The sequence below is a fragment of the Suricata suricatta genome, chromosome 11, assembly GCF_006229205.1.
Source record: "Suricata suricatta isolate VVHF042 chromosome 11, meerkat_22Aug2017_6uvM2_HiC, whole genome shotgun sequence".
Lineage (NCBI taxonomy): Eukaryota > Metazoa > Chordata > Mammalia > Carnivora > Herpestidae > Suricata > Suricata suricatta.
The window spans coordinates 17,126,913-17,135,801 of NC_043710.1; positions in this window are offsets into that span (position 1 = coordinate 17,126,913).

The following is an 8,889-nucleotide window of genomic DNA, read 5'->3' on the forward strand; positions in this document are numbered from 1 at the left end:
GAAGCAGGCTTGTACCCTCCCCGAGTTCCCCTTGCCCACGCCTCTGTCTCCTTCCCTTGCCCACAGTGGCTCTCTCTTTACTTTTCTAACTCACTCTGCATTGGTGCGGGGAGGGAGCATTTGATATTCATAATCTGGTTCAGAGAAGGTCCCGAAGCCCTGAGTCACTGTATGGTTTCCATGGAAACAGACTTGTTCTGAGGACTCGGTGTAGCGCAGCGGCGGTGGGGGAGAAGGGAAACATATAGTAAAATCGGGCTCCACAAGTGTGGCAGGAGTTGGGCCAACTCCCTTTGATGGGGGCTGGGAGAGGCTGGGCGAAGCTCCAGGGTCCCTACGGGAAGGGGGGCCGCCTCTCCCCCACCCCCGCCCACTGTGATCCCCCCATCAGGAGCTGCTCAGCTTTACTGGAGGCTCTTGGCACACTGCTGCTTCTCCCACGGGCCTCCTGACTCAGTGCTGACATTCATCGCTGTGCCTCTGTTTTGTCCTCTGTGAAATGGGAAGAAAAGGGCACCTGCTTAGCAGGGTTGTAGTGAAGGTCACCTATGTTAATCTGGGGAATGCACTCATAATGGAACCACAGTAAATGTTCAGTAGGTGTCATTATTAATTCTGGAGGTTGGAAGGAGGACCCCCTGTGGTTTCACTTGCAGGTGGTCTTGACATTGGAGAGGGCTGGCCTCTTGCTTTGGAAGAGCCTCCCCAGCCTCCCCAGCTGGGAACCAGCCCTCCATTGCTTCCTCCCACAAAGCATTTATTTAGATTACTGAGCGCCTGTCACCCTGCTGGAGAGCCCTGGCTCCGGTTCGAACCCCACCTGTCTAGGGGCCTTGTGGGAACCAATCCTCCAAGTCCAGATGGGAGGGCAGCTTTCTGCCTCAGCCTCCTTGGGATTGGGCCAGAGAGAGAGAGGGACAGGACAGGTCCAGGCTCTGAGGACCCAGAGAAGAGCTTGGGATGGGGCAACTTTTCCAGATCCTGGAGACGCCTCTCCCTCCTGAGGAAAGAGGGGTCGGGAGGGAACACTCCAGAAAGATAAGGGGACCCTGCCCCTCCTCCTGCCCCCAGGTTAGATCTTCTATTGGTGACATGTTCCCAGCACAGCCTACGAGTCTGGACAGTCACCAGCTGATGTGTTACTGCCCAGCCGGCTGGGAGAGGGGCCTGCCCTTACTCTGCAGCACCGGCCTCGGCAGTGTCAGCTTGGTGCCTCGGGGACATTTAGGGCCCCGGTGATGGCTCAGCCAGAGTCAGCCTTACAAGCCCTTCTCTCCGTTGCCACGATCCTCTCCCTGGCCTGCAAACAGCCCCTCCTCCTCCTGTAAGGTGGTCCTCAGCTCCAGGCTCCCTAAAGGTGCTCCCTGCCTCACCTCTCATCACTGCCAGCTCCATGTCAGCCCCGGGGGGGACGCCCTGCCCTCTTCCCTGGCTCTGCAGGTAGCCCCAGATGCTGCCCAGCCCACGGGTCCAGCACCCCACCCCCCGGCCCCTGCCAAAACCGCAGTTTCCTGCCAAGGTTCTTCCCCCCAGCTCTCTCTGGACCACTTTGCTGTCTTCATTGGTGTTCACAACACCTTCCAATTTAATATCCTCTGCAAATTTCATTAACGGACTGTTTACTCCCTCTCTCAGGATCATTAATGAAGATGTCAGATAAGATCTGACCCAGTGGTGGGGCTGGGCAGCCCTGCCCCCACTCCCAGACCCGACCCCTCCACCCCTTCCTCCTGGGGTCCCCTCCTCCACTCAGGACCCTTGGGACCCACCCCCTCCTGCTTTCGGCCCCATGACAAGTGCTTAGGGCCAAGTCTGTTTGAATTAATTTTGTAAGATTACTCGAGGCGCTGTATCAAATGCTTTGCTAAAAATCAAGATATATTACCCTGCCTACATTTCCTTCATCTACTAGTCTTGTAATTCTATCAAGAAAGCTATCAAGTTTGTCAGGCATGATTTGTTCTTTATAAATCCCCATGGTGCCACGTGGGGCACAGAGTTCCCGCGTTTTCTAAATGTATAGAGATGCCCTCTTTGTGTTTGCTCCTTGATTAGAGCTGGAAGGCTGTGAGCAGGGGGCTCATCTCTTCCTCTGGGATGGGGAACGGGGCACCGCTCTCTCCTCCCCCGGGTCTCTGTGGGGGCCAGTGGCCTGTTCAGTGCCCATTAATTCCTTGCAGTGTGCAGTGGGCTCCAGGCTGGGCCCCGCACCACGGGCGGGGACAGATGGAGGGCCTGGGGCTCTCCCTCGGGGATCTTGTAGGCAAGATGAGGCAGATAGACAAGCCTGAAGCCAACATTCCATAAGTATCATTAATTGGGTGATTGCCTTGAACCAGGCACAATGCTAACATCTCATTTAAGCCCCTCACCTGCCCTGGGAGGTGAGTGTAGGTTCCCCTCCCCGGGTGGCTCGGGATCAGGGAGGGTAAGCCTGTCCAGGGCCCAAGGTCTGGGTTTCTCCTCCTGCTGTGTTGCTCCTAACCACTCCAGGCGTAAGTATAGGGTCAGGATGGCTAAGTGGGGTGGTTCAGACAGGGTTTTAGGAAGTCAGAGGGGGGAGGAGGGGAAGCCTTCAGGGAGAACCTGGGAGAGGTGAGGACCTCACATGCTGCCCCGTAGCCTGAATCCAGTTCCCCATCCTGCCTCTTCTGAACTGTAGGAGCAAGTCACGTGTCACTTCTGTGAGCCTCTGTCTGTCACCTGTGACACGGCTGTAGTCCTCACTCCCTAGCTCGGGGAGAGGGTCAAATACAATGGTGCACTAAAGTTCATAACATGGCGTTGGGCATTCAGTGAGCAGCCACTGTGTCTTTTTGATGTCCCTGTTGATGTGGGGGCGTGACCCTCATCTGGTTTCATGTTCCCAGCAGGTAGCTCTCCCTAACGCTTCTCATTCGGGAGACAGAAGGGTGACAGTGGAGCCACGCCAGCATCCTGGCGTGGGGGGAGGGGCATCCGTGCAACCAGCTGTGGGCTGGTAGTAAGTTCCGGGATTAGGGAGCAGGGAGACCTTATCTTGGTCTTGAGCCCACACCGTAAGCCTCATTCCAGACCATCTCAGGCCAGGAAGTAATAAAGACATTCTTTGGTGTCCTCCTGGCTGCAAAGGATTTGGACATTGCTGAGCTTTTTGGACTAGGAAACACTCCCACTTTCCTCTCCTCGCCTAGCCAGAGCGTTTCGGCTGCGTCTCTCAGGTGCCAGACTGCACCAGGCATGTCCACACCCATTATCTCTCTTCCAGTCTTCTTGATAATCCTTCTTTCCATTATTCATCTGAGGAGGGAGAGCCCCCCCCGCCCCCCCCCGGGGGGAGTGGTGAGATGGCAGAGACCTGTTCCGTGTGCGTGGGAATCAGGCAGGTAGGGCCATAGGCCGCCCCCATCCCTCTGGCTGACACCCCAGGGTCCTGATCCTTAGAGACGGTCAGCAGGTGTTGGACAAGCCCACGTCAGGGTGGAGGCCTGGGTCCCAGGGGGTCACCTGGGCCCCAGCACTGCTTGCCCCTGCCCTAGAGTCTCTAGGCGCTGGGTGATGCTCTTACTCTCCGGCCAGCTGAGCTCGAACCTTGACCCCAGCACAGAAACCTAGATAAATGCCCTCGCTTGCCCACGCGCCCCACTGCTCCTCATCTCTGAAGGACAGTACTTGCAGGGCGCACCCACTGGATGTGAGCCAGGGCCAGGGTCATCTCTGGGGATGTGCCCCTGTGGCCCCTCCGTCCTGTGTCAGGGGCTCAGGTGAGCCTGTCCCATGCCCCGCCCTCATCCCCAGGGGCCAACTGGGGTCCAGGCTGGAGACTCCTGGAGCTGGGGGATGGATAGCGCCTCCCTGCCAGCCCCCCTCCCACCTCCCAGCAGCAGCTGCTGGTGCTTCAGCTTCGGCTGGAGGTCTCCCATCCTTGAAGCTGGGAGGATGGGCCAAAGCCCCGTAGCCAGGGGGTGGGGCCTCAGTACTGTTCCTTCTCCGTCAGTGGCTGTTGGGGAGGCGTGGGGGGGAGGACAGGAAACCGGGGCCTTTCCGCCCATCGGGACAGAAGGGTCCGCCTACCACAGGCCAGGCTGTGGTAGGACCGGCCTGAGGGAACCTGGGCTCTTCTGACTCATCCTTCCCCCCCTCCCGTGAGGCACTGGGCACACTGGAGCCTTGTGCCAGGAGGTCAGTCACTCCCCACTGCTGGAGAAAACTTTCCTCAGGTTGGGCCAGGACCCTGCCAGCCCGCTGGGCCCACAGGAGGCCCGGGAGGCATTCCCTGCAGCCTCGACAGCAAGTGTCTTCAACCACACAGGCTATGGAGCTTCGGGGGGGGGGGGAGGCTGTGGTATCTGTTTTTCCTTCTGTACATGGTTTCAGGCCAGTCCAGCTGGCCTGTAGGTTGGAGTTGCTGCAAATCACCCTCAAGGTTCTTCCTTAGTGAGGGCTTGCTCTGTGCCCAGCACTGTGCGAGGCTCTTAATATTTACTGACATTCTGTGTTGCAAGCCAGGTATTTGGAAGATTCTGTGACTGCCTTTCCCGTTTCACGGATAAGGACAACTGAGGTCTATAGAAGTTAAGTGCCTTGCTCGAGTTCTCATAGCTCTGGAGCCATAGCAGTGAGATTCAAACCCAGGCCTGTCTGGCCCCACAGCTGGGGTCCCAACCATCACCCAACCTGCCTCCTGGCACAGCTGTGGGCAACTTTCCTTTCTTTTTAAGTTTATTGTGAGGGAGAGGGAGTGAACATGAGCAGGGGAGGGACAGAGAGAGAGAGAGAGGGAGAGAGAGAGAAAATCCTAAGCAGCACAGAGCCCGACATGGGGCTCGATCTCATGAACCATGAGGTCATGATCTGCACTGAAATCAAGAATCAGACGCTGAACCAACTGAGCCGCCCAGGTGCCCCTGTGGGTAACTTTTCAAGGAGGCTCGAGACACCCGTGGGTGTCCTCAGTGTCACGATGTGTGGACACTGGAGTGAGCTGCTCTGGAGATACTGGAGCTCCTAAGAGGCAGCTGAGTGTCTCTGCTGAGGGCGAACTGTTGGGGGGCAGTTGCTGTCTGGAACCATGATTGTAAGAACTGGACCTGCTCCAGGTGCCCAAAGGGTATACTGGTTCTGCTTGTGGGGTCTGGGGATAGGCATGGGCCCAGGGACTCTAAAGATTGTACACAAGCACCATGTTCGTGTTGATGCAGATTCCAGGGAGAAGGTCCACTGCCTCACAATGTTTCAACCTGAGGAGGTCTGACCCCTGTGCTATGGCCTCCGATCCCCGTTGGGCTGACCCAGACCACAGAGGCTGATCCCGGACCCCATGAAATCTCCTTCCCTGGGAGGTTGCATTGGCTGAAGTATGTGTTGGCATACAGCTCACCTTGGAGGATGTTCTAGAACACAGCTCCATGAAGCTTGTCCTCGGGCTTCGTGGGTATGAGGTCTTGAGAATGGCAAGCGATGCTCAGCATTCTCTAGAACACCTCTTAGAAGAAGCCCTGTGCTAGATTCAATGTCGGGAATAGGCAGGCATCTCTTGAGCAGATGTTTTCACTTTCATCTCATGGCTCCTAGGAAACATGAAATATTTCCCATTTCCCATTGGCTGCCGGGTAGCTCGGATCCATATGCTGGCCCAGAAGTGTCTTGGCTCTTGTATGCTAATCTGGCTTCTAGTTCTTCCGGCCTTCCGTACTCGTGTTTTTCACATGCTCATTTTGTCTTCACCTCACTCTTTTAAGGAAGAAAAAAAACCCAACCTTGCTCTTTTATATGTTTTCGTCTTAACTAAACAAACATCTATGGTGGATCAGCTACCACAGACCCAGGGATGAAGCACTTCCTTTCTGCAGTCTCTCCCAGCGGTCTGTGTGCCAACTCCCCCTCCCTATCCAGCCCCCCCTGCCCCTTGCTCTAGTTCCTGGGGCCTCTGAGCCTTGGGCCCCCCCATCCTGGCTCTCGAGCCTGGCCAGAAAGATCAGGTTCAGGATCCTTATTCTTTGCTTTCCCGATCTCCCTGGAGCCTCACAACCTGTTTTTGGGAAGAAAAAGCTGGGAGAGGAGTCATTTCCCCACCTCGGGCTTCAGTTGCTTCCCGCAGCCCCGGGCCTCCCTGAAGTCTTCCCCTTTTCCCGCTGCTGCCCTGTCTCGGCAGCACCAGCTGACTGCTCTCCTTAGTGGCCTGCTGAACAGAGCTGAAAGGTAGTGACTTTGACCCTGGTGCCTTGGCGGGGGTGGGGGGGCCAGGGGAGGAGCTGGCTGGCAGTGCCCTGGGGACAGAACTGGAGGCACAGTGGCTTGCCAGGGCCGACTTCAGTGCCCCACCCCTCCAGTTGTTGCATGGGGTGGCTTTGCTCTAGCCCAGAAAGTTAATAAACTCAAATGGAACTGAGAGGCGCAGTGTAAACTGCCTTCCTCCCACTCCGGCCTCCTCGCTCCTCCCGCCGGGGCATCGACAGTTACCAGTTCAGTGAGAGTTCGCTCAGTGGTTGTATATGCATGTGTATAAATACCACCCCCCCCAACCGCATCCCCTTTTTACAAACAAGGAGCGGATAGTATATACTATTGCACATGTGTTTTCTGGCTCTAGCTTTTTTTATCTTGGGCGAGTGCCCCACATCGGTATATACTGCTGTGGAGGCTTCTCTGATGTGGCCAATTGGAAAGAAAATCTTGGGGCAGGGGAACATGCTCCTCATAAAGGGGACAAAGCTTCCAAGGAGCCCATGGGTGGGCTTTAGGGGGTCCAGGAGCCTTCTGATTGTGTAAAATTGTGGATACAAATGAGCCTTTCTGGAAACAGGGACTGAGTCTTTCCAAGGGGCTTGTGGCCCAGAAGAGGCAAATGCCACGGCTCTGGGTTGCATGGGATTTCACAGAGCAGGAGGCCGGGGGCTAACTCACCAGAGGGCAGAGCCCCTTGGCTCTTAGGCCCCACCGGGGCTGCCACGGACCAAGCGGATGGGGATAGGGCCCAGCTGCCAGCCCTGATACCCCCTCGGAAGATGACTGGGGCACTTCCACTCCCAAAGGGGCATCCCTCTGCCTGCAGCTGGGGTGGCCCTGACTCTGAAAATGGAGCATGAGGTCTTCCCAGGATCAGAGACCTACTGTCAGAGCTGGGAGGCCCTTAGTGTCTCTGGATCTTTGGGAAAATCTAGGCACAGAGAGGCCAGGGGGTTAGTCCAAGGTCACCCAGCCAGGGAAAACAGGCTGTCCCCGCCTGTGATGTTCAGTGTTCCTTCCCCCGCCAGAGAGGAATGAGACTCAGAGGAGAGGCCCTCTGGATGAGGTGAGGCCGCCTGTTGCTGCTTGTCTCTTGGTGTGAGGGGGAGGGAGAGAGGGTGCACGGAACAGAGGTCACAGCTCAGGTGGAGATGTCATCATCGCACCTCGCTGCATCCTGCAACCTCACCTTCCTGCCGGGCTGAATCCTCACACCAGCCAGGAATTCTGAACGCAGCAAGGACGTGGCGCTAAGAGGTGGCACTACAGGATGTGGCCACTAGAGGGCAGCAGGCAAGCCACTGTGGTGGCCCAGGCGCAGAACGTTCTTAGGCTGGGAGAGGAGAGCGGGGGAAGGGGCTGTGGGCAGAGGCCTCCCTGGCAGAGGTCTGGACTCCGCAGTCGGGGAGAGTGCCTACCTCACCCTCAGAGTCAGTGAGCTCTGTTCTGAGGGGCTTAACCCAAGACAAAAAGCAAACAAGACATTTAATGATAATAGTTAATGTATTTATTGAGTGCTTACTTTATGCCAGGCACTGTGTTAACTAATTCGTTCTGACAACAGCCTTGTTAAAATTACCCCCATTTTTTGGGTGAGAAAACAGAGGCCCGGAGAGATTAAGAAACCTGGACATCCATGAGGCTCATGCCAGAGCCCATAGTCCCAAGCATGACGTTATTCTATATGCCTGGCATTGACTAAATGCTTTAATTCTTACAACCACTACTATGGTTATACCCACTTTATGGGTAGGAAAACTGAGGCCCAGAAAAAGCTAGTGAATCCAGGTCCACACACCTGCTACGTGATATCCAGTAGGTTGTGGCTTGAGCTCTGAGCTCTGAATTATAATTCTCTAATGTACAGATGCTTTTAACTCCCACTGTGGGCCCTAATATGTCCCCTAATTTGTTGGTGGCTGACCCTGAAGTCTGAGCTTTCTGCTGGGAGTTCACTGGCTCCCCTGCCTTCCAACAGAACTTACAGATTCTGGGCTCCTGTGTCTAAGGTTTGTCTGGATTTTGACTCCCCAGTGGTGGAGGAAGGCCATGCCAAAGGCTACTCAAAGTCCAGAGAGGGGCTGTGGGGCTCGCAGTCTGGCCTGGAGGACAACAGCATTGAAGCGTTCCTCGCAGTGGCCAGGGCTCCCCTGGGAACAGCGGGCCCTGGCCCTGGGGCCTCTGGTTTCCAGGGCAGATGCCTCCAGCATACCAAGGAAGCTTGGCCGGCCCCAAGCCCAGCTCTGCCAGGCTGGTAGGAGAGCAGGGGCATTTCTAGAAGGGTCTGACTTTCTTCCTCTTCCTGTTCCCATGCCCCTGCTTTGCCCTCCTGGGAGACAGGGGAGTGGCCTGTGGTTGGGCCTTTGAACACAGTTGCCTCGTTGGTGCTCAGGCCACACCTGTGAAATGAGTCCCACTTTCTTAGGGATTTAGGACATCGGGATACTTGAGTTACTTCTGAGTTCTTAGCCAAGACAACTGTTTCTAATCCTGGCCTTGAGTTTCTCCGGGTTGGGGTGGGGTGAGGGAGTGGGGAGAGAGACTTAAATGGTCCCCTCTATGGGTGAGTTCTCCTTTTGGTACCAGAATATTAAGAGTTAAGTGAAATCTCTTCAAGACTTCTGTTTCCTGTCTTGGTGGGGTCCACAGGGGGTTCAATGCCGTGGGTCAAGGAGGAGGGTT